The 20,689-nt window shown below is 40.7% G+C and overlaps 1 pseudogene; it reads right to left on the bottom strand.

Moving 5' to 3' along the window:
• Positions 1–2,912: 2,912 nt before the first annotated feature.
• LOC138361173 (voltage-dependent T-type calcium channel subunit alpha-1G-like) overlaps positions 2,913–20,689 on the bottom strand; it is a 62,306-nt pseudogene continuing 44,529 nt past the window's right edge.

Here is a 20,689-nt window from a genome sequence, read left to right as displayed (position 1 = left end):
AATCCATATATTTGATATTCAGCTAATAGTTCTCTACCCTAAGTGAATTGTTATTTTGCGGCCCTTCTCTTTCCCTGATCGTTTTGCCAATTCCTTTCTCCCACAAACACATACTTTTATTACCTCCTTCCTCCAAATCAATTCCCATACCTCTATCTACTAACAGTTTAAACCCAAACAAACACCTCTAACCACTTCTTCCAACGAGTTCGCAACAGCAACAACCCCAGCTCTCGATAGATGCACCCCATCCCGAGCATACATTTCATTTCTTCCATAGAAGTTGTCTATGAAAGATATTGCATTTGATTTGCAATATCTTTCCAGCCGGCAATTGACACCAAGTGCCCTCGATATCCATTCATTTCCCACTCCCTTTCTTGGAAGAATGCCACATATGATCGGGATTCCTCCCTTGCTCCTAACTAATTTTATGGCTGTTTTATACCTTTTAATCAGTACCTCACTCCTAACTCGACCAACATCATTTCCTCCCACGCTAATGCAAATAACGGGATTGTTCCCATTTCCAGCCATAATATCATTCATGTTGTTTATGATATCACCAATACCAGCTCCGGGATAGCAAACCCTTAACCTGTTCCCCCTATCTCTGGCACAAAACGTTCTATCCAAATACCTTATCTGGGAATCTCCCACAACTATGGTTTGCTTAGCTACTTCCTTTACTCTCTGAGGGGTCTGTGCTTCCTTGCTTTCCCTTTTGCGCGATCCGCAGTCTCACCACAGCACTCGTCCTCCAATACGTCAAATGAATTAGAAGTTGCTATGGCGTTTGAAGGCGGCTTTATCAAAGTCTTCTTAAGGCCCCTGTCCTTCACAACTCTCCAAGACGAGGTCCCTTTACTACTGGTCTCCTCCTTCGTTACTTCTCGTTGTTCTTTCAGCTGACGCACCTCCTCCCGCAGAGAGTCCAACTCTGTCCTCAGGGCTCCCACTAGAGTCACCAGGTCCTTCACTACAACTTCCATATTGCAATGATAATATAACAACACTCAGGAGCTCCGGCTAACACACCCTCTCACTGAGACTGTCTGCGCCTGACTCTGAGACTGTCTGCGCCTGACCTGTCTCAGTTTTTAATGGACCTATCCTTTCCCTAGTCTTAGTTCGATATAACTGAAAAAAACCTTAGGATTTGACTTTGCTTGCTCTGCTATGCGAACTTCATAGTTTCTTTTTGCTTTCCTAATCTCTTTTTTAACATTTCTAACTAGTTGTATGAATTCCTGTTCTAAACTGACTTCCCCATTCTTAATCCTTTTGTACCAAACTCTCTTTTTACCTATAAGGTTCTTCAAATTATTTGTTATCCACTTTGGGTCATTAGTATTCGATCTATTCAATTTGTATAGTATACAATGTTCCTGTGCTTTGTTTAGAATATTCTTAAATAAGTTATATATTAAATCCACATCGAAATCCTTTTTTACGTCACCTATCGCTGGGTTCATGTTAGTGGAGTGCCTCAAGGCTCTGTCCTGGGACCTCTGTTGTTTATAATATATATAAATGATTTAGATTCAGGTTTGAGTTGCAACATCTGCAAATTTGCAGATGATACGAAGATCGGTGGGGGAATTGGCACGAAAGAAGACTCACTATCACTTCAAGTTGATCTAGATAGGGTTTTGAAATGGTCAAGGGATTGGCAGATGCAGTTTAATGCTAATAAATGTAAAGTTCTGAGGCTAGGTAGTGATGATTTGCAGAGTTACAAGATACGAGCTTGATGGTGTTGAGATTGCGAAGTCGGATTGCGAAAGGGATCTGGGAGTTATGATTAGTAAGAATTTAAAACAAAAGGATCAATGCATGAATGTTCGTAATAAGGCAAATAGGACACTGGGATTTAATAATCGATGTGTTAGTAACAAGACACCTGGTGTGGTTCCTCAGCTATATCTTGCTCTGGTTAGGCCCCATTTAGATTATGCAATTCAGTTTTGGTCGCCGTACTATAGAATGGATATAAATTCACTTGAACCTGTCCAGCGTAGGATACCTTAAGGTTACCTTGAGGTGCTTCCGGGGCTTAACGTCCCCCGCGGCCCGGTCGTCGACCAGGCCTCCTGGTTGCCGACCTGATCAACCAGGCTGTTGGACGCGGCTGCTCGCAGACTTACGTATGAGTCACAGCCTGGTTGATCAGGTATCCTTTGGAGGTGCTTATCCAGTTCTCTCTTGAACACTGTGAGGGGTCGGCCAGTTATGCCCCTTATGTGTAGTGATGTAGGATCTTCTTGAGGTTATCTTGAGATGACTTCGGGGCTTTTTAGTGTTCCCGCGGCCCGGTCCTCGACCAGGCCTCAACCCCCAGGAAGCAGCCCGTGATAGCTGACTAACACCCAGGTACCTATTTTACTGCTAGGTAACAGGGGCATTGGGTGAAAGAAACTCTGCCCATTGTTTCTCGCCGTTGTTGTTGAGAGAGAGGTTTTGAGAGGAGAGTTGTAGTTAAGAGAGGTTTTAGCATGTTTTTTTGAGGGTTTGGTTTGTATGTTCCCAGATTATCCACTTGTTAATCCAATGCTCACCTTGGGTGGAAGATGACATGAAAATTCAATGGGTATGGAGCTAAGTATACTTATGCTTTCTGTAGTGTCCTTTATTCTTATCTTATTATTATTTCAAGTTGTTAGTGATGTTTGTATATTCGTGTTGAATACTACATATATGTAGTAATAAAATTACTGTTTTTGTGCTTCAAAAATCAACTTAGCATTTTTCTAACAATATAACAACTTTGTACCAACCAATTTCCATTTACTGTATCTGGAATTATTTTTGACATGTCAAAAAATACAATCTTAAATCTAATAATGCAAAAAAATTTGCATAAAATTAAAATTAGCTTACAAACAACTTTCTCAAATTTATTATCACATTACCTGAGGATGACAATGATGCCATCAAAAACATTGAAACCATTGCTTATGTAACCAAAGGGTCCCTCGGCAATAATCTTTAGCAACATTTCGACGGCAAACACGGCTGAGAAGACGAATTTGCTCAGTTCCACAATAATTGTCAACATCATTGGCTGGTTATGGTACTCGATGCCCATGCTGAGGGTGTTGATGAGGATAACAATAAGAATGCCCCGTGGAAAGTATCGGTGATCCACCAGCTTCTTCATACGAAGAAGCTGGTGGATCCGTGTGGATATACACACGAATTTGTGAACAAAATCTGTGGGCTAAAGAAGGCTGTTTTGTCCCCTCATCCTTCCAATCTTCATCACTCCAGTCAGACTCTGAGTCACAGGAATCAGACTCTGAATAGTAATTTGTGAAACCTGCAGGGGCTTGATCAGCAGAAAAGAATAAAGTTGGTGCTGAAAAGTGTTTAACTCCTTTGGCCAATGAAGAATAAAGTGTGTGGACGGAACGGGAGTCAATGCCCAAGTGTGTGGGCAAAGCAGCAGAAAGAGCCCCACTAAGTGCCAGTAGTTCTCCACAAGTGAGAGAACCTTTTCCCCCTGAACCATTATTTGAGGGTGTTCGCGAGACAGAACGCAAGGAAGATTTATTCTTGTTAAGGGGTAGGAGGGCTGGGGGTAGTAGAGCAGGGGGCATAAGAGAAGGTGGTCCTGGTGTGTGAGGTGATGGGGTAAGGGCTCACGGAAATATGATGGATCTAGAGGATCATCGTCAGTTTGCGTAGTCTTCTCACTGTGACAGACATTTTTTGTTGCTGTCTCCCCAGCATGGCCATGGAGAAGCACTACATCACTGAACGTGACAGAACTGCGTCGATGCTGTTGTGGGGTACAGGTGCCCTAACCACCTGGTGATGGTGGCAAGAGCTCATTGCTGCCATCCCCACTTGTACCGCTTGAGATTTTGAGGAGAACAGGACGATGTGTGGAGGCTTGAGGATCTATGTCAGAAAATTCTGGGCTAATGCGGGGAGCATTATTGTTTCTCGAGTCGTCTGGAACTTCGTGTACTTCTGGAGGTGACAAAAGCTGTGGAGATGTTGAGCTTATGTTATTCATCACAGTTAAGGCTCCACCAGGTCCAATGCCACCAACAGTAGGAGCCATGGCTACTACAGTGCTTGGCACTCCAGATGCTCCACCTTCCCGACTGATAATGGCACTCTGTGCTGCCTCATATTGTCGACGACGACGCTGCTTCTTGAGGCTCAGCTGATGAGGATGATCAGACTTGTTTCTCCGGCGAAACTGTTTGTACCGAATGTAAAATTTTCTCTTTCCTCGTCTCCATAAGTGAGCAATATATTTTATAATTTCTGCATAGCATGAATTTGGTTCCGAAGTGGAACCAGATGCAAGTGTACTAGTTGACTGAAACCTGGCACGCTCCATTTTCATTCGCCCCATTTCTCGCTTCTTAGTCTCTGAAAACTGAGTAGCAATAACAACCAGGCACAAGTTGATCATGAAGAATGACCCAATCACAATTAGTAGCACAAAATATATCCAGTCCCAAAAGGGGTGAGTATACCATACAAATTGAATAGATCGAATACTAATGACCCAAAGTCGATAACAAAGAATTTGAAGAACCTTATAGGTAAAAAGAGAGTTTGGTACAAAAGGATTAAAAATGGGGAGGTCACTTTAGAACAGGAATTCGTACAACTGGTTAGAAATGTTAAAAAAGAGATAAGGAAAGCAAAAAGAAACTATGAAGTTCGCATAGCAGAGCAAGCTATGACCACAAATCCTAAAGGGTTTTTTCAGTTATATCGTACTAAGACTAGGGAAAGGATAGGTCCATTAAAAACTGAGACAGGTCAAATAACAGATAGTGATGAAGAGATGAGTAGTATTTTTAATAAATATTTAAATATTTTGTATCTGTATTTACTAAAGAGGAACTTAACAATATGCCTTCAGCCGAACAAGTCTATGTGGGTGGGGACGAGGACAGGTTGACGAGTTTAGCAGTTACCAGGGAGGGTGTTCTTAAACAAATAGTAAAACTCAAACCAAACAAATCCCCAGGGCCGGATGAAGTGTTTGCCAGGGTGCTTAAAGAAAGCAAAGAGGAGCTTTGTGACCCACTGGCAACCATATTTAATAAATCAATAGAGTCAGGCAGAGTGCCAGAGCTTTGGAAAGTTGCTAATATGATACCAGTTTTTAAGAAAGGAGATAGATCACTTGCGTCTAACTATCGACCAATTAGCCTAACGTCTATTGTAGGAAAGTTATCCGAATCTATAATAGCAAATAAAATTCGTCTTCATCTTGAAAAACATAAATTAATAATTGAGTCGCAACATGGTTTTATAAATGGCCGTTCATGTTTAACAAATTTGTTATCTTTTTATTCTAGCATTGTTGAGGCAGTTGATAGTGGTAAGGATTGCGATGTTGTGTACCTTGACTTTAGCAAAGCTTTTGATACAGTGCCACATGAAAGACTGATTAAAAAGATAGAATCTCATGGTATTGGGGGTGCTATATTAAGCTGGATTAGGGCATGGCTATACCAAAGGAAACAGAGAGTTAGTATAAATGGAGTCAAGTCAGAGTGGGAAAATGTTGTAAGCGGGGTGCCTCAGGGCTCTGTCCTGGGCCCTCTGTTGTTTATAATATATATAAATGATTTAGATTCAGGTTTGAGTAGCAACATTTGCAAATTTGCCGATGATACGAAAATCGGTGGGGAAATTAATTCGGAGGAGGACTCACAATCACTTCAAGTTGATCTAGATAGGGTTTTGAAATGGTCGAAGGATTGGCAGATGCAGTTTAATGCTGATAAATGTAAAGTTCTGAGGTTAGGTAATGATGATAGGGTTACAAGATACGAGCTAGATGGTGTTGAGATTGCGAAGTCGAATTGCGAAAGGGATCTGGGAGTTATGATTAGTAAGAATTTAAAACAAAAGAATCAATGCATAAATGTTCGTAATAAGGCAAATCGGACACTTGGATTTATTAATCGCACCGTTAGTAACAAGACACCTGGTGTGGTTCTCAAGCTATATCTTGCTCTAGTTAGGCCCCATTTAGATTATGCAGTTCAGTTTTGGTCGCCATATTATAGAATGGATATAAATTCACTTGAACGTGTCCAGCGTAGGATGACTAAGTTAATTCCCCAAATTAGAAATCTTTCATATGAAGAAAGATTAACAATGCTCAAGTTGCATTCACTGGAAAGGCGAAGAGTTAGGGGTGACATGATAGAGGTTTACAAGTGGATGAATGGACATAACAAATGAGATATTAATAGGGTATTAAAAGTATCAACACAAGACAGAACACGAAACAATGGGTATAAATTGGATAAGTTTAGATTTAGGAAAGACTTGGGTAAATACTGGTTCAGTAACAGGGTTGTTGATTTGTGGAACCAATTGCCGCGTAACATTGTGGAGGTGGGGTCTCTCGATTGTTTCAAGCATGGGTTGGACATATATATGAGTGGGATTGGGTGGTTATAAATAGGAGCTGCCTCGTATGGGCCAACAGGCCTTCTGCAGTTGCCTTTGTTCTTATGTTCTTATGATTCAAAGTGCAGCCAACTACTCAATCCCACTGAAAAAACAGTCCACCGGACACCATAGAGATCATTGGTACTATTGCGAACGTGTCAAAGAACTCAACCATAGACTCAATAGAACAAGAAAGCTATACAAAAAGCAGCCAAGTGACCGCAACAGGATATTACTTTGTGAGGTCAAGGATCATGTACATCGAGAGACCAGACAAATAAAAGAACAAAAGTGGCTGGAATGGTGTTCACACCTGAATGAACACACCTCTCTTGGAGAGATGTGGCAGCAAATTCACCGGGCCAAAAGGAATAAAACACCTAAAGCTCCACACCCCAAGGATCCTCAACAGGAAGCCGAAGTACTGGCAACCAGGTTTGCAGAGAGAGCAGCCAGCAATCAACTTCCACCAGATGTATTAGCAGTACAGACCGGACTAGAGGAAGAAAGGTGGCACAGAATCCTTACAGCATGTGAAGAAGTCTCTGACACTAATGCCCCCTTCACACTGGATGAACTCAATAGGGCTAAGAAAAACTCCAAGGATACTCCTCTTTTTGTCGGCTCCCTGGAGCCGACAAAATAACCTATAAAATGATTAGAAACCTCGGCCCAGAGGGAGACGCTGCATACCTAAGGATAATTAATTTAGCCTGGACTTCTCAAACTAGACCTTCTGCTTGGAATAGAGCAGACATAGTGCCGATCCCAAAACCCAAAGATCCAGCTAATCCCAGGCCCATCTCTCTCCAAAGCTGTGCAGCCAAGACGGCTGACAGAATGGCACTCAACAGACTGGAGTGGAAAATGCCTAAACTGCACCATGATATGTATGCCTATAGAAGAGGGGTTGGCACAGTGGAATGTATTACAACTCTGTTTGCCCACTTGAATGACAGACCAGGAATGCTGATATTCCTGGACCTCGAAAAAGCCTTTGAACTGGCTAGCGCCCCAGCTATTCTCTGCTGCCTCATTGACAAAGAGGTCAGAGGCAACCTGCTCTCCTGGACCAAAAACTGTCTCATAAACAGAGAAGCAAGAGTAAAACTTCATGGCACAGTCTCTGAGTACAAAAGACATGAAAATGGTACACCGCAAGGAGGTATTCTCAGCCCTCTTCTCTTCAACTGTTTAATGGAAAGAATAATGAGGTTGAAACTCCCACATCACTGCAGGCTGCTAAACTACGCGGACGACTTTGTCATCATCATAAAAGGAAGGGATGCGGCGCGCCTTGCACCCAAATGCTTAGACTGCATCAGTAAAGAGGCAAAACAGATTCTCAAACTCAACCCCTCAAAGTCAAAGGCCATGCCCATAAAAATAGCGAAGCCCAACATCCAACTCACTGTACAGGGTCAACCAATAGAAGGGGTCGACACCTATCAGTATCTAGGAATCATCCTGGACACACACATGAATTTTAATGCTGAGGTCACTTACTTGAGAGAGCGAACTGCGGCCCGAACGGCAATCCTCAGGTCGCTAACCTCCCTTTCTGGAGGAGCCAATCTGCAAGTCCTTCGCACATACTATGTACAGGCAGTCAGATCAGTGATCGATTATGCCGCACCTGCACTCACAAATCTATCACACCAACAGTGGAAAAAGCTTGAAGTTGCCCAAAACAATGCTATGAGAGCTGCACTGGGAGCCCCCATGTGGACCAGGCTTGAAACTCTTAGACTGGAGACGGGTTTTGCCCTCTCTACAAGAAAGAATATCACAAAGGACAGCTACAATTATCAGTAAGATAATTATTTCTTCTGATCCAATCCCAGTACGGCAGGCCTTGGTGGTTGGACTAGGCCAAAACAATGGGAACTCTTGGGTTGCAAGAGCAGGAAAAGTCCTAAGCAGACTACATTTAAAAAACATGATTATTGATAGAGAGGGTGATCATCCACACCCAAATTACACTCCTTCCGCGCCGTGGGAAGAGCCTACTTTCAAAATAGTAATAGAAAGTCTCCCAATGAAAAAGGCTTCCTATGATCCGACAATCCTAAGGCGCATAATAGAAGAGCAAACGTATAGCAGTAGCCACCCACATCTTCACAGACGGATCGGTGGACACAGAAAATGAGAGTGCTGGCGCTGCTCTTTGCACGACCAGCGTACAGGCATATTGGAGACTGGGAGGACTAGTATCATCGACCCAAACTGAGCTGTTTGCCATACAACAGGCATTCGCATATGTGATTGCACAAAACACTCAAAATGCAATCATACACACAGACTCAAAAGCTGCACTTTAAATACTAGGACAAAAACAGTGGAAAGATAATGTGGAAATAATTACCACCATTTTGTATCTTGGAGCAGTCGCTAAAGGCATAACTTTAAACTGGATCCCATCCCATATTGGAATCCCATTAAATGAAAAAGCTGATGAAATTGCTAAATTGGCAACTCGTCATCCAGTGATACATAAAACAATTCAACCCAGCCTAGAGAACATAAAAAATATCATCACCAAAAAACTCTCACATCTCAACAAAGCCTACCTGCACCAGAGAATAGCTGAAGGTTCGTCATCTGCAACATGGTATCTTCAGGCAACCAAATTAGAAAGGTTAAATATCCCAAAAGGAATCCACAGGGAAATAGCAGTTAGGTTATATAGACTACGTCTAGGTTACAGATGCAACTGGGAGATTGGTGAACCCCGACAGAGAGAGTGCATCTTCTGCCAAACTGTCACAGAAAAGCCATTACTTCACTATCTTCTGGAATGTGAAGCAACCAATGACCTTAGAAGAGCTTTAAGAGTTCCAGAATCATGCAGTGGCCACCCTGAAGCCATCAACACAGGCACTCTCCTGGTCAACAAAGACTGTGAAGCAGTATCCTCCCCCGCGATAACAGCTTGATGGTTAAATGCAACCTTAGAATACTGAGAAAAAAAAAAATACCACTTACGGGCTATTCATGCCCGTGCCACCTCTTGGGTGGCTTAATCTTTATCAATCAATCAACTTCACTCCTAACTCGACCAACATCATTTCCTCCCACAAGGAACGTGGTGGAGGTGTGATCCCTCGATTGTTTCAAGCGAGGGTTGGACATGTATATGAGTGGGATTTGGTGGTTATAAATAGGAGCTGCCTCGTATGGGCCAATAGGCCTTCTGCAGTTACCTTTGTTCTTATGTTCTTCTTATGTATTGGGGGAGCTATATTAAGCTGGATTAGAGCATGGCTATACCAAAGGAAACAGAGAGTTAGTATAAATGGAGTCAAGTCAGAGTGGGAAAATGTTGTTAGTGGATCGAGTACCTCAGGGCTCTGTCCTGGGACCTCTGTTGTTTATAATATATATAAATAATAAATAAATAAATAAATGTTTATTTAGGTAAGGTACATAAAAGAGATTTTACAAAGAATGATGGATTTATAGATAGAGCTAGTACATACAATGCCTAAAGCCACTATTACGCAAAGCGTTTCGGGCATGAAAAACTTAAATGACTAAAGCTTAATACTAATTGAGCATAAAGAATAAAATGAGTTAAGAACAAATAAAAAAAAAGATAAAAAGGGGGGAACATGGCTGAAAAAGCAGCACAAATACAATTAGGTCGACAAACAGCGTCGTTAAAAAAAAACAGACATGGGTTGACAATAGAGGGGTAAGGTAGGTTACAGGGAAATTATTAGGTATAGCTTCGTTTTTATCTTAAATTGGTTGAGAGATGTACAGTCTTTAACATGGTTGGGAAGGTCATTCCACATTCTGGGCCCCTTGATTTGTAGAGCATTTCTAGTTTGATTAAATCGTACGCTTGGAATATCAAAACTGTATTTATTTCTGGTGTGGGTTCTGTTACAACCTTCTATGAAGCTTTTGAGGTCAGGATTGGCATTACAGTTCAGCGTTTTATATATGTATAATACACATGAGAGAATGTGCAGTGACTTAATTTCTAACATATTCAGAGATTTGAGTAGGGCTACCGAGTGATGTCTGGGGCCAGAGTTGGATATTGTCCTAATAGCAGCTTTGTGTTGATTTAACATAAGAAGAACATAAGAACAAAGGTATCTGCAGAAGGCCTATTGGCCCATACGAGGCAGCTTCTATCTATACCCGCCCAATCCCACTCATATACTTGTCCAACCCGCACTTGAAACAATCGAGGGACCCAACCTCCACCACGTTACACGGCAATTGGTTTCACAAATCAACAACCCTGTTACTGAACCAGTATTTACCCAAGTCTTTCCTAAATCTAAACTTATCCAATTTATACCCATTGTTTCGTGTTCTGTCTTGTGTTAAGTTGCATTCACTGGAAAGGCGAAGAGTTAGGGGTGACATGATAGAGGTTTACAAGTGGGTGAATGGACATAACAAAGGGGATATTAATAGGGTATTAAAAGTATCAACACAAGACAGAACACGAAACAATGGGTATAAATTGGATAAGTTTAGATTTAGGAAAGACTTGGGTAAATACTGGTTCAGTAACCGGGTTGTTGATTTGTGGAACCAATTACCGCGTAACGTGGTGGAGGTGGGGTCCCTCGATTGTTTCAAGCGCGGGTTGGACATGTATATGAGTGGGATTGGGTGGTTATAGATAGGAGCTGCCTCGTATGGGCCAATAGGCCTTCTGCAGTTGCCTTTGTTCTTATGTTCTTATGTATAAGTGGTAATAGTAGTGTTATAAGTGGTAATAGTATTGTTATAAGAGGTAATAGTAGTGTTATAAGTGGTAATAGTAGTGTTAAAAGTGGTAATAGTAGTGTTATAAGTGGTAATAGTAGTGTTATAAGTGGTAATAGTAGTGTTAAAAGTGGTAATAGTAGTGTTATAAGTGGTAATAGTAGTTAAAAGTGGTAATAGTAGTGTTAAAAGTGGTAATAGTAGTGTTATATAAGTTATATATCTGGGAGTTATATAAGTGGTAATAGAAGTGTTAAAAGTAGTAATAGTAGTTAAAATTGGTAATAGTAGTTAAAAGTGGTAATAGTAGTGTTATAAGTGTTAAAAGTAGTAATAGTAGTGTTAAAAGTAGTAATAGTAGTGTTATAAGTGGTAATAGTAGTGTTATATAAGTGGTAAAAGTAGTGTTAAAAGTAGTAATAGTAGTGTTATAAGTAGTAATAGTAGTGTTATAAGTGGTATGTTATATAAGTGGTAAAAGTAGTGTTAAAAGTAGTAATAGTAGTGTTATAAGTAGTAATAGTAGTGTTATAAGTGGTAATAGTAGTGTTATCTAAATAGGGTTTTGAAATGGTCAAAGGATTGGCAGGAGGCAAACCGGGAGTCCCCCTAATATTTGACAAACGAGATGCAGTTTAATGCTGATAAATGTAAAGTTTTGAGGTTAGGTAATGATGATAGGGTTACAAGATACGAGCTAGATGGTGTTGAGATTGCAAAGTCGAATTGCGAAAGGGATCTGGGAGTTATGATAAGTAAGAATTTAAAACAAAATCAATGCATGAATGTTCGTAATAAGGCAAATAGGACACTGGGATTTATTAATCGAAGCGTTAGTAACAAGACACCTGGTGTGGTTCTTAAGCTATATCTTGCTCTGGTTAGGCCCCATTTAGATTATGCAGTTCAGTTTTGGTCGCCATACTATAGAATGGATATAAATTCACTTGAACGTGTCCAGCGTAGGATGACTAAGTTAATTCCCCAAATTAGAAATCTTTCATATGAAGAAAAATTAGCAAAGCTTAAATTGCATTCACTGGAAAGGCGAAGAGTTAGGGGTGACATGATAGAGGTTTACAAGTGGATGAATGGACATAACAAATAAGATATTAATAGGGTATTAAAAGTATCAACACAAGACAGAACATCGAAACAATGGGTATAAATTGGATAAGTTTAGATTTAGGAAAGACTTCGGTAAATACTGGTTTGGTAACAGAGTTGTTGATTTGTGAAACCAATTACCGCGTAACGTGGTGGAGGTGGGGTCCCTCGATTGTTTCAAGCGCCGGTTGGACAAGTAGTGGACAATGAGTGGGATTGGGTGGTTATAGATAGGAGCTGCCTCGTATGGGCCAATAGGCCTTCTGCAGTTACCTTTGTTCTTATGTGTTGATATTTATAATACCCTATTAATATCCCCCCTGTTACGTCCATTCATCCACTTGTAAACCTCTATCACGTCACCCTTAACTCTTCGCCTTTCCAGTGAATGCAACTTAAGCTTTGTTAACCTTTCTTCATATGAAAGATTTCTAATTTGGGGAATTAACTTAGTCATCCTACGTTGGACACGTTCAAGTGAATTTATATCCATTCTATAATATGGCGATCAAAACTGAACTGCATAATCTAAATGGGGCCTAACCAGAGCAAGATATAGCTTAAGAACCACACCAGGTGTCTTGTTACTAACAAAGCTTAAATTGCATTACCTTGAGGTTTCCTTGAGGTGCTTCCGAGGCTTAGCGTCCCCGCGGCCCGGTCGTCGACCAGGCCTCCTGGTTGCTGGACTGATCAACCAGCTAGGCTGTTGGACGCGGCTGCTCGCAGCCTGACGTATGAGTCACAGCCTGGTTGATCAGGTATCCTTTGGAGGTGCATTCACTGGAAAGGCGAAGAGTTAGGGGTGACATGATATAGGTTTACAAGTGGATGAATGGACATAACAAAGGGGGATATAAATGTGTCAACACAAGACAGAACACGAAACAATGGGTATAAAATGGATAAGTTTAGATTTAGGAAAGACTTAGGTAAATAGGGGTTCGGTAACAGGGTTGTTGATTTGTGGAACCAATTACCGCGTAACGTGGTGGAGGTGGGGTCCCTCCATTGTTTCAAGCGTGGGTTGGACATGTCCAACCTGGTGACTCTCTATTACTCCCTTATCTATCCATATCTCAACTATGGTATTTGTGCTTGGGGCTCTACTACCCAAAATCACTTACGTCCACTAATTACTCAACACAAAGCTGCTATTATGACAATATCCAATTCTGGCCCCAGACATCACTCGGTACCCCTACTCAAATCTCTGAATATGTTAGACATTAAGTCACTGCACATTCTCTCATGTGTATTGTACATATATAAAACGCTAAACTATAATGCCAATCCTAAAAGTATCAACACAGGACAGAACACGAAACAATGGATATAAATTGGATAAGTTTAGATTTAGGAAAGACTTGGGTAAATACTGGTTCAGTAACAGGGTTGTTGATTTGTGGAACCAATTGCCGCGTAACATTGTGGAGGTGGGGTCCCTCGATTGTTTCAAGCACGGGTTGGACAAGTATATGAGTGGGATTGGGTGGTTATAGAATAGGAGCTGCCTCGTATGGGCCAATAGGCCTTCTGCAGTTACCTTTGTCCTTATGTTCTTATGTAATCCTGATCTCAAAAGCTTCATAGAAGGTTGTAACAGAACCCATGAGCACCACACCAGAAATAAGAACATAAGAACATAAGAACAAAGGTAACTGCAGAAGGCCTATTGGCCCATACGAGGCAGCTCCTATTCTATAACCACCCAATCCCACTCATATACTTGTCCAACCCGTGCTTGAAACAATCGAGGGACCCCACCTCCACAATGTTACGCGGCAATTGGTTCCACAAATCAACAACCCTGTTACTGAACCAGTATTTACCCAAGTCTTTCCTAAATCTAAACTTATCCAATTTATATCCATTGTTTCGTGTTCTGTCCTGTGTTGATACTTTTAATACCCTATTAATATCCCCCCGGTTATGTCCATTCATCCACTTGTAAACCTCTATCATGTCACCCCTAACTCTTCGCCTTTCCAGTGAATGCAACTTAAGCTTTGTTAATCTTTCTTCATATGAAAGATTTCTAATTTGGGGAATTAACTTAGTCATCCTACGCTGGACACGTTCAAGTGAATTTATATCCATTCTATAATATGGCGACCAAAACTGAACTGCATAATCTAAATGGGGCCTAACTAGAGCAAGATATAGCTTGAGAACCACACCAGGTGTCTTGTTACTAACGCTGCGATTAATAAATCCAAGTGTCCGATTTGCCTTATTACGAACATTTATGCATTGATCCTTTTGTTTTAAATTCTTACTAATCATAACTCCCAGATCCCTTTCGCAATCCAACTTCGCAATCACAACACCATCTAGCTCGTATCTTGTAACTCTATCATCATTACCTAACCTCAGAACTTTACATTTATCAGCATTAAACTGCATCTGCCAATCCTTTGACCATTTCAAAACCCTATCTAGATCAACTTGAAGTGATAGTGAGTCCTCCTCCGAATTAATTTCCCTACCGATTTTCGTATCATCGGCAAATTTGCAAATGTTGCTACTCAAACCTGAATCTAAATCATTTATATATATTATAAACAACAGAGGTCCCAGGACAGAGCCTTGAGGCACTCCACTTACAACATTTTCCCACTCTGACTTGATTCCATTTATACTAACTCTCTGTTTCCTTTGGTATAGCCATGCCCTAATCCAGCTTAATATAGCACCCCCAATACCATGAGACTCTATTTTTTTAATCAGTCTTTCATGTGGCACTGTATCAAAAGCTTTGCTAAAGTCAAGGTATACAACATCGCAATCCTTACCACTATCAACTGCCTCAACAATGCTAGAATAAAAAGATAACAAATTTGTTAAACATGAACGGCCATTTATAAAACCATGTTGCGACTCAATTATTAATTTATGTTTTTCAAGATGAAGACGAATTTTATTTGCTATTATAGATTCGAGTAACTTTCCCACAATAGACGTTAGGCTAATTGGTCGATAGTTAGACGCAAGTGATCTATCTCCTTTCTTAAAAACTGGTATCACATTAGCAACTTTCCAAAACTCTGGCACTCTGCCTGACTCTATTGATTTATTAAATATGGTTGACAGTGGGTCACAAAGCTCCTCTTTGCATTCTTTAAGCACCCTAGCAAACACTTCATCCGGCCCTGGGGATTTGTTTGGTTTGAGTTTTACTATTTGTTTAAGAACATCCTCCCTGGTAACTGCTAAACTCGTCAACCTGTCCTCGTCCCCACCCACATAGACTTGTTCGGCTGAAGGCATATTGTTAAGTTCCTCTTTAGTAAATACAGATACAAAATATTTATTAAAAATACTACTCATCTCTTCATCACTATCTGTTATTTGACCTGTCTCAGTTTTTAATGGACCTATCCTTTCCCTAGTCTTAGTACGATATAACTGAAAAAACCCTTTAGGATTTGTCTTTGCTTGCCCTGCTATGCGAACTTCATAGTTTCTTTTTGCTTTCCTTATCTCTTTTTTAACATTTCTAACCAGTTGTACGAATTCCTGTTCTAAAGTGACCTCCCCATTTTTAATCCTTTTGTACCAAGCTCTCTTTTTACCTATAAGGTTATTCAAATTCTTTGTTATCCACTTTGGGTCATTAGTATACGATCTATTCAATTTGTATGGTATACTACGTTCCTGTGCTTTGTTTAGAATATTCTTAAATAAGTTATATATTGAATCCACATCGAAATCCCCATTTAAGTCACCTATCGCTGGGTTCATGTCTCGCTCCAAGACCTACAATAAATAAATACAGTTTTGATATTCCTAGAGTACGACTTAATCAAACCAGAAATGCTCTACAAATCAAGGGGCCCAGAATGTGGAATGACCTTCCCAACCATGTTAAAGACTGTACATCTCTCAACCAATTTAAGTTAAAAACGAAGCTATACCTAATAAATTCCCTGTAACCCACCTTACCCCTCTGTTGTCAACCCATGTATGTTTTTTTTTTTTTTTTTTTTCAAATCAACGCTGTTTGAATGTAATTTTCTGTAATAATTTGTAATTGTATTTGTGCTGCTTTTTCAACAATGTTCCCGCCTCTTTTACCTCTATTTTTATTTGTATTCAGCACATCTTATTCTTTTTACCCATTAGTTTTAAGCTTTAGTCATTAATGTTTTTCCTGCCCGAAACGCTTTGCGTAATAGTGGCTTTAGGCATTGTATGTACTAGCTCTATCTATAAAGCCAACAAACTTTGTAAAAAAATCTCTTTATGTATGTACCTTACCTAAATAAAAATTATTATTATTATTATTATTATGTTTATGAGTGGGATTGGGTGGTTATAGATAGGAGCTGCCTCGTATGGGCCAATAGGCCTACTGCAGTTACCTTGTTCTTATGTTCTTAACTTCAGACCTACAAGATCTTATTGAAGTTCTCGGTGTACTGCTGCTTTTGCTCAGGGAGAGGAATTGTTGTTTAACGAGGGGGATGCACTTTCACTAATCCAATGTACCATCTTATAAATAAATAAATAAATAAATAAATAAATAAATAAATAAATAAATAAATAAATAAGTAAATAAATAAATAAGTAAATAAATAAATATATAAATAAATAAATAAATAAATAAAATAAAAGTGAAAATGAAACTCACACTTGTCAGCTCTATGCCCAGTAGTGCATCCACTATGGGAGAGCTGTTTCCTTTTAAAAGTATAATCGTGTGGCATTATGTTTAAAGAAACAATTCCAAGTACATTCTCTGATTGAAAAACATGAAGATAAATACAAGTGTTAATAGTAAATTACTAGTTATAAACAAAAATAAGAAACAGGAAAAATGAAATGTGGACCCAGACAAAAACATTGGAACGCTTAGGTGAAGAGGGGTGTGCGACCTCCTCCATATAAGCAGCACCAGCCGGTGATATCCAGCAGTCACGCAGGGTGCAGTCGCACCTCCACAGATCTCCAGTATCATCTATTGATACTGGTAATTGCTCAGAAAGGTCTCCACTTACGGGCTATTCATTCCCGTGCCACCTTTTAGGTGGCTTAATCTTCGTCATTCATTAATCTTCGTCGATATCCAGCACGAGCATTAAGGGAAAACCTCGACACAAACTGCACCTATCATAAAGAAGATGAAGACTCACCAGTGTCCACAGTGTCAGAAGGTATTCCCCAGTCCTTCACATGTGAAGTCTCACATGTTAGTGCATTCAGGTGACAAACCTTATGAGTGTCCAGAGTGTGGTAAGAGATTCAGTCTGCTTGGAAATATGAAGACTCACAGGATGGTGCATGCGGATGAGAGACCTTTTCAATGTGCCGAGTGTGGCAAAAAATTTAGACAACGTGGAACTATAATAAGGCACATGTTAGTGCATTCAGGTGACAAACCTCATGAATGTCCAGAGTGTGGGAAGAGATTCAGTCAAGGTGGAAGTATGAAGACTCACATGTTAGTGCATTCAGGTGAGAAACCTCATGAATGTCCAGAGTGTGGAAAGAAATTCAGTCAGCATGGACATATGAAGACTCACATGTTAGTGCATTCAGGTGACAAGCCTTACGAGTGTCCAGAGTGTGGGAAGAGATTCAGTGAGCGTGGACATATGAAGACTCACAGGATGGTGCATGCGGATGAGAGACCTTTTCAATGTGCCGAGTGTGGCAAAAAATTTAGAGAACGTGGAACTATAATAAGCCACATGTTAGTGCATTCAGGTGACAAACCTCATGAATGTCCAGAGTGTGGGAAGAGATTCAGTCAAGGTGGAAGTATGAAGACTCACATGTTAGTGCATTCAGGTGACAAGCCTCACGAGTGTCCAGAGTGTGGGAAGAGATTCAGTCATCTTGGTAATATGAAGAGGCACAAAATGATACATGCAGATAATAGGCTAAACACTTAGAGTGTGGAAGGTAATTAAGAGAATGTTGAAGGATAATGAGGCACATACAGGTATATTAACTTAACTTTAATCTAACAGTGTGTGTGCTATCACAATGTCAGTTGGATGTTCTTCAAAGGTAATTCTATTTTGTTTGAGAAATACACATCACCATGAAAGGTAAAGATCAAGATATTTTATTATATTGTTCTTTTATGAAAGTTAGATGACCAAGCAAGAACTAGAGAAGCTGTCACTATAGGAAAATTCAAAATTGCCTATAAGTATAGAAATATCTCTTTAGTTTAACAAAGATAAATCAAAGCTGTAAATGTTTTTCTTCATATTTATGTAAATAATAATGTGCTTTCTGTTTTTGTTCTCTGTGAAAATATATTTAAAATGTAATATACTCTGTAGCTAAGTTATGGACATTATTGTTGTAATATTATTTAGCATTGGTGCTGGTGAAGAAGACAGTCTGAGACGTACTTAAGATGAGACCATTTGATTGATAGGGAAATGTAGGTTAATCAGGGAATTTTCTCATCAGATTCATATGCAAACTGATGTCTATTTTATATTTTTTGTTTAGGCATATTTATGAATAATACTCTTGATTATAAATATTTCACCGAAGAGTTTATTGAAGGCAGATTGGCATTTATAACTGTCAGTCATGTTGATATGAAATTTAAATTTATATTACTCTAGAAATTTACATCACTCTAAATTTACCAGAAATTTATATTACTCTAGCCTAACTTTATCAGTTACTTGCCATAATACTTATATTTTATGAGAGACATTACTTGTGATTTTGCTTTAATAGTGATATATTGACCATCTGTAAGTTATATATTATTGAGAATTATATTGAATATATAAATTTTATTGTATATCTCTTCAGTCTTAAGGGAGAAATCCTTAAATTAACCTGTGCCAATAAAGGTGTTACACTGGTGACCCGCTCTAGAGTTATGGGCCCCAGCAACAGCTGGGGGGTGGGGTGAGAGAAAAGAATTGCCACGGAAGCGACCAGGACGAGCACCAAGCATCGGCTCCTGGAGACAGACCCAAAAGGGGGGGCGAAAACTATGAAATTAGAAGTTGGAGGTCAAGGAAATTGGCGTATTAACCACGGATGTTCCACAGAAGAATAGACATTGGCAAAAAGAGAAAGGATAGCAACAGAGATCAAAGAAGAAACAAAGGTGAAAAGGGAATACAGCACGTGAAATAAGCACAGGGTCAGGATCAGCGAAGTCAGGGTTAGGGAGCATGGGTTAACTGAGTAAAGAAGGAGGTAAAGAAGTTGGAGGACAGACCTCAGGTGGACGAACCGGGTTGGAGACTGAGTAAGGTGGGAAGGACAAGGAGAGGAGGAGCGCACCACACGAGCATAAGATACACCAGCGAAAGAGGGGAGACAATGAACTTAGCGCCGAACCTCAGGAAAAGACAAATGGTCCCGGTGCTTCAAGTTGAGGACAGCCGTCTCAAGTTTGTAACGTATACACGTGCGGGAGAAGGTAGGGTTGGCCTCACTGGAATTGAGGCAGCGGACCTAGGGAGAAGTGCACTCCAGCTTATAGTGACCCTCGCCTCCACACATGGGACACAGAGAGACAGGACTAGAGCATTTGAGGGCACCATGCCCAAACCTCCAGCACTTATTGCAGAGCCCAGGAGATGGAATATACTCCTGAACGGAGCATCTGGCACCAGCAAGAATGACAGAGGGCGGAAGGGTCCTACCATCAAAGGTAATCTTCACAACCCGAAGGGGCAGACGGCGATGACCATGAGGGGGTTTGAGTAAACGTATCCACCTGGAGGACAGAATGACCCTGGGCCTTGAGGATATGCTTCATATCCTCGTGGTCTTTTCAGTCTTTTAGATTAGATTCCTAACAACTGTCGCAACATGGTGTGGGAGGAGAACAGTGCCAACACTGACATTTACCCGAGCGTTCTTTGAGACCCGAATAGGGGTCTCGCCGAGGCAGGATAAGGTGGCCAAGCGGGTGGCTGCATCCTGAGGAACAGCAACGACACGGGTACCAAGACGGGTAGGGTTGAAGGTAACTGAGGCATCTACGGAATCTACAAGATGCCTATGAAGGGAAAAATTGTCAGGAGTTGAATGTAAAGGATGGAGGTCAAAGTATTTAGTCCATGAAGCAGGACCAAACAAAGCATGGTACGAATTAGTATGGGAAGGGAGCATACGAGAGTAGCCGTGGCGGGGACGGCGATGAGAACCTTTAGAGAGAGATGGGTCAAAAGGTGCATTAGTCACAATAAGATGGAGCCATACAAGGGGACGAGGCGGTCACCACAGCAGGCTTGGGGCTCGACCCAACCACAGAGGAGGGAGGGGAGCAGGTAGGAAGAATCCAGTCTGGGCATAAACCAGGCCCTGTAGCGGGGGCTACAGATCCTGGTCTTCCAGGATGGTCCGACTCAGGGGCCTGGTCACCCACCCCATGAGCCTGGGTAAGAGAAGTCGTGTCGTCATCCATGCAGCAAACAAT

This window comes from Procambarus clarkii, unplaced genomic scaffold, assembly GCF_040958095.1.
Source record: "Procambarus clarkii isolate CNS0578487 unplaced genomic scaffold, FALCON_Pclarkii_2.0 HiC_scaffold_219, whole genome shotgun sequence".
NCBI classification, from domain to species: Eukaryota; Metazoa; Arthropoda; class Malacostraca; order Decapoda; family Cambaridae; genus Procambarus; species Procambarus clarkii.
This window is presented reverse-complemented; position numbering and strand designations above follow the sequence as displayed.